General features: G+C 47.9%; 1 pseudogene; it reads left to right on the top strand.

Moving 5' to 3' along the window:
• Positions 1 to 460: 460 nt before the first annotated feature.
• Positions 461 to 969, top strand: LOC142458397 (ferritin light chain-like; annotated as a pseudogene).
• The last annotated feature ends 4,556 nt before the right edge of the window (positions 970 to 5,525 follow it).

Genomic DNA, 5,525 nt, shown 5'->3' with positions numbered 1-5,525 from the left:
TGGGTCTATCCCACCTGAATTTGAAGGACATCTCAAGAATAGATTTGACGCATTGAACACGAATGACAGGAGACCTGAAGAGCTGGGGGAAATTAGGTCAAGGACATCAGCACAATGGAAGCAAACTGTCATAAAAAAGACAGGAGCGAAAGCAACGATCCAAATGGATGTCAGAAGAGACCCTGAACCTTGTTCTGGATTGTGGAGTAACTAAGCAAACAGAAGAAAGGGTGACATAAAAGAGCTAAACAAGAAGCTCGCCCCGCGGTCCCGTGGATCTGTGTCTTGCTTCAACAGTGTTTGAACGGAACAGGTCCGGGGACTCCCTGCCGCCAACCCTCCGCCACGCAACAGGTTTCTTTCTGGAAGTAACTTGGGGACCATCTTCTCGGCCAGCCCCTCCTCTTGGGACCAGCGGATACTTTTATTTGGCGTGTGGTGACCTCCAAACCGATGCATCATGAGCTCTCAGATCCATCAGAATTATTCCACCGACGCGGAGGCCGGCGTCCACCGTCTGGTCAACCTGCACCTGCAGGCCTCTGACACCCACCCCTCTCTGGGCTTCTTTTTCGACCGCGACGATGTGGCCTTGGAAGGCGGGGGGCACTTCTTCCGCGAGCTGGCGAAGGAGCAGCGCGAGGGGGCCGAGCGTCTCTTGAAGCTGCAGAACCAGCGCGGTGGCCGCGCCCTCTTCCAGGATGTGCAGAAGCCATCTCAAGATGAGTGGGGTCGAACCCTGGACGCCACGGAAGCTGCCCTGGCCCTGGAGAAAAAACTCAACCAGGCTCTTCTGGACCTGCATGCCGACCCTCATCTCTGTGACTTTCTGGGGAACCACTTCCTGGACAAGGAGGTGAAACTCCTCAAGAAGATGGGCGACCACCTGACCCACCTCCGCAGGCTGGCCAGCCCCCAGGCCGGCTGGGCGAGTATCTCTTCGAGAGGCTCACTCTCAAAGAAGACTAGGAACCTGCGGCGCCGAGCCACCTGCCAGGGGCCCTCTGCCTGAACCCCCAAGCGCCACCGCCCTGGAGCCCCTCCCCCCAGCTGGGACCAAATGGAAACAATAAAGCTTCCTTTTGCAGCAAAAAAAAGAGCTAAACAAAATTCCCAAGGGCATCCCAAGAAGACAAAGGGAAATATTATCACAAGAAATGCAAAGACCTAGAGGTAGGAAACAAAAAAGAAAGAACACATTCAGCAAATCATAAGCTGAAACAACTAAAGAAAAAGAGGCAAGGACTGAACTGAAGTATTAAGAGTCTATAAGCAAACTATTGACCAATGCAGGAAGCATCCAAAGACGATGGAAGGGAGACACAGGATCTCTGGATCAGAAAGAACTAGTCACAATTCAGTCATGTCACGATAGAATAGGGTCAGGAACCAACAGTCCCGAAGGAAGAAGTTCAAGCTGCACTGAAGGCAATAGGGAAAAAGAAAACCGTTCCAGGAATTGAGGGAACACCAATTGACGTGTTTCAACAAGCTGGAAACAGCCATTCATTGGGGTCAGGAAAGCTGAAAGGCACCTACCTGGCCAACCAACTGTAAGAGATCCAATTATTTGTACCTGTTCGAAAGAAACACGACCCAACAGAATGCGGAAACTACGGAGCCATATTGTTTATATCACATGCAAGTAAAATTTTTCTAGAGATCATGCAACAGCAGTTGCAGCAGCACATTCAAGGAGTGGCTAGAAATTCAGGATGGATTCAGAAGAGGCCATGGACCGAGGGGTGACAGATGCATCTGGTATCAGATACATTACTGGTATCAGATAAATCTTGGCTCAATGCAAAGACTACCAGAAAGATGCTCCCTTGTGTTCTTTGGCTTTGCAAAGAATTTGACTATGTGGATGATAACAATTTATGGATAGCATTGGAAGGGAAATGGGAGCCGCAGGACACTTCATTGTGCTCCTGTGGGATCTGTGCCTGGATCAGGAGGCAGTCATCGAAGCAGAACAAGGCATGTTGCATGGTTTAAAATCAGGAAGGTGGACATCAGGCTTGTTCCCTTGCACCACACGTATTCAAACTGGACGCTGTGCAAATGATCCAAGAGGCTGAACCATGTGAGGAAAAACAGCATAAAGATTGGAGGAAGGCTTATTGATAACTGTTGATATTCTGATGACACAGCCTTGCTTGCTGAAAGGGAGGAGGACTTGTAGCACTTGCTGATGAAGGTCAAGGATTGCAGCCTGCAGTATGGATTACAACTCAAGGTAAAGAAAATCAAAATCGGGAACTAATAGAGAGGTCTGCGGGGGCAGCCCCAACCCCAACTACGTGGACATCCCACCCCCTCCCTCCAGAAGAATGGACTTCAGAGGACAGCACTAAAACAGCCCAGGGAGAGGGTCACATCTGATCAGAGCACACAGGGGCAAACGAAGAGGGAAGGAGAAAGAGTGGAGAACATCCTGGCCCTCCAAGCCCCGAGAATGATAATCCTGCTGAGAGCAGCCAATGAATAGAAAGGATATAGGGCCAGACGCCATGTCCCTCACTTACCCATGGCGCTACCAGTGGACATCCTCTGATCTAGCCAGATTTGTAAAGTAAAATTGGGGTCATTATAGTCGAGGGGTGGGGGAAGCATTAAAGAATTAGAGGAAAGTTGTATGTTTCATTGTTGCTATACTGCACCTTGACTGGCTTGTCTCCTCTACTTAACCCTTCTGTAAGGGGATGTCCAGTTGCCTACAGATGGGCTTTGGGTCTCCACTCCACCCTCCCCCTCATTCACAATGATTTTTTGTTCTTTGATGCCTGATACCTGATCCCATCGACACCTCTTGATTATACAGGCTGGTGGTGTGCTTCTTCCATGTGGGCTTTGTTGCTTCTCAGCTAGATGGCCCCTTGTTTATCTTCAAGCCTTTAAGAACCCACATGCTATATCTTTTGATAGCTGGGCACCATTTTCTTATGCATCCATTTTGTCTTCAGTGATCCTGTCAGGAAGGTGAGCATCATGGAATGCCTGTTTAAAAGAACAGTGTTCTTGCATTGAGGGAGTACTTGAGTAGAGGCCCAATGTCCATCTGCTACCTTAATACTAAACCTATAAATACATTCACATAGAGCTATTTCCCCATCGTCATATATAAAGATATTTACATATGTACATGCCTGTATTTAAACCTCTATAAATGCCCTTTGCTTCCTAGTTCTTTCTTCTATTTCCTTTTACTTTCCTCTGTTCCACCATCATGCTCAGCCTTCATTTGGTTTTCAGTAATTCCTCTTGGTTACATTTCCCTTGATCAAGACCTACCAGGCATACTACCCCCTCCTCGCCATTGATTTTGGATCACTTGTTGTTCCCTTGTCCCTGGATTGGCTAACACCACTTCCTTTCCCACCCCTCCCCCTCTCCCGTGTCCCACAGAACCGTCGGTCTGGTTATTTTCTCCTCCAGATTGTTTATCCCAAATATTTTATCTAGATAGACCTGCAGAGATAATAATATGCCCAAAAATGAGACAGGAAAACAAAGAAACAAAAGAAAACAAAAACCAATGACCCAAAAAAGCCTGTAAATAGTTCAAGATCTGTTTGTTAGTTTAGGAGTGTTTTCTTTTTAAACATTTTATTAGGGGCTCATACAACTCTTATCACAATCCACACATATACATACATCAATTGTATAAAGCACATCCGCACATTCCCTGCCCCAATCATTCTCAAAGCATTTGCTCTCCACCCAAGCCCCTGCATCAGGTCCTCTTTTTTTTGCCCCCTCCCTCCCCGCTTCCCCATCCCTCCCCGCTCCCCCCTCCCTCATGTGCCCTTGGCAATTTATACATTATTATTTTGTCATATCTTGCCCTATCCGGAGTCTCCCTCCCCCCCCCTTCTCTGCTGTCCCTCTCCCAGGGAAGAGGTCACATGTGGATCCTTGTAATCAGTTCCCCCTTTCCAACCCACTCACCCTCCACTCTCCCAGCATCGCCCCTCACACCCCTGGTCCTAAAGGTATCGTCCACCCTGGATTCCCTGTACCCCCAGCCAGTTTAGGAGTGCTTTCTGGTCTAATATGATGGGGGGCCACGCCCTGGGCCCAAAGCCTATTTTTGGTATTCCCTCAGAACTTCCTTGCTCTACTCCCCTTGCGGTTCTGTTGCACGCCCTTAGTGTTTTGCCTCGGTGTGGTGGGATCAGATCGGGCGCAATTCCCACACTGTGTCTCCAGTGTTGTTCCCTGTAGGATTATGGGTCAGTGAAGGATATCGTGTCTCATAGTGAGGCCAGCCATATGGTCTTCTCTGTGGATTGGATTCTCTGAACAGGGATATCGTCCTCAAGGCTTGGTGGGCCAGGGTGCGCTCCACTCTCTCTTCTTCCCCCTTCATCAGCTCCTGTGTGCTCTGCTCAGACATGTCCCTCTCTCTGAGCTGCAGCTTCAGTGCTGTCCTCTGAATGCTTCTTAAAATCAAAGATGATGAGACTTCATCTCGTGTACTTTTTTGTGTTTTAAGGATAGATCAGCCGCTTGAAAAAAACATCATGCTTGTTAAAAAAGAAGGGCAAAGAAAAAGTAGGAGACCATTGTGTTAGTCCGGGTAGACTAGAGAAAAAAAATCCATAGAAACTCATATGTGTAAGAAAGAGAGTTTTATATAAAGAGCAATTATACATTAAGAAAGCATCCCAACCCAGTCCAGTCCAAACCCATAAGTTCAATATTAGCCCATATGTCCGATACCGATCTATAAAGTCCTCTTCAGACTCATGAAACACATGCAATGATGCCAAATGCAGGATGATCACAGGCCAGTGGGTAGAAAGTCTTTGGGTCCAGTAACACTATAAGCATCTCAGTGCTGGCAGGGGTCTCTATGTGGCTTCTCCGGCTTCAGTGGTGTGGTTGCATCAGGGTAGGTCCATGTGGCTTCTAGCATAGTTCCATGTGTCTTGTCAGCTGCAATGTCTCCCAGGGAGTGAATAGAGAGAGAGAGAGAGAAGTGTCTCCCATCTCCAAGGAGGGAAATACAGCAGTTCCCAGAATTCTCAGGAGACGGCCATACCCACACAGAAGCCTCATCGGCTGTGACCCGACTGACAGACTAGACTCCACCCCTTCACTCTTAATCCTCAAATGGACAAACGATTATATAGCTACCACAACCATCAAGATGGATGGATACAGTGGCTGCAACAATGGGCTCAAACAAAACAATCATTGTAAGAAAGGTGCAGGAGCAGGCAGTGTTTCTGTTGTACATTGGGTCACTGTGAGTTGTGCATCGGGTCACGGTTGTACATCAGGTCACTGTGAGTTGGAGCTGACTCAAAGGCACCTAACAACAACACAACCTTTTGAGTTAAGTGTGAAAGTTGAGTTTTATGTCAACTTGACTGGGCCAGTATTCTCAGTGGTTTGGCAGTTGGGACCTAGTACGCCATCATGACATGACTTAACCTAAGATACTTGATGGCTGTGAGCTGCCAAGAAGTGGTAGAAAGATTACGGTGGAGTGCCAACCCTTTACTCAGATCACAGCC

The sequence above is a fragment of the Tenrec ecaudatus genome, chromosome 10 (genome assembly GCF_050624435.1).
Source record: "Tenrec ecaudatus isolate mTenEca1 chromosome 10, mTenEca1.hap1, whole genome shotgun sequence".
Classification (NCBI taxonomy): Eukaryota; Metazoa; Chordata; class Mammalia; order Afrosoricida; family Tenrecidae; genus Tenrec; species Tenrec ecaudatus.
This window is presented reverse-complemented; position numbering and strand designations above follow the sequence as displayed.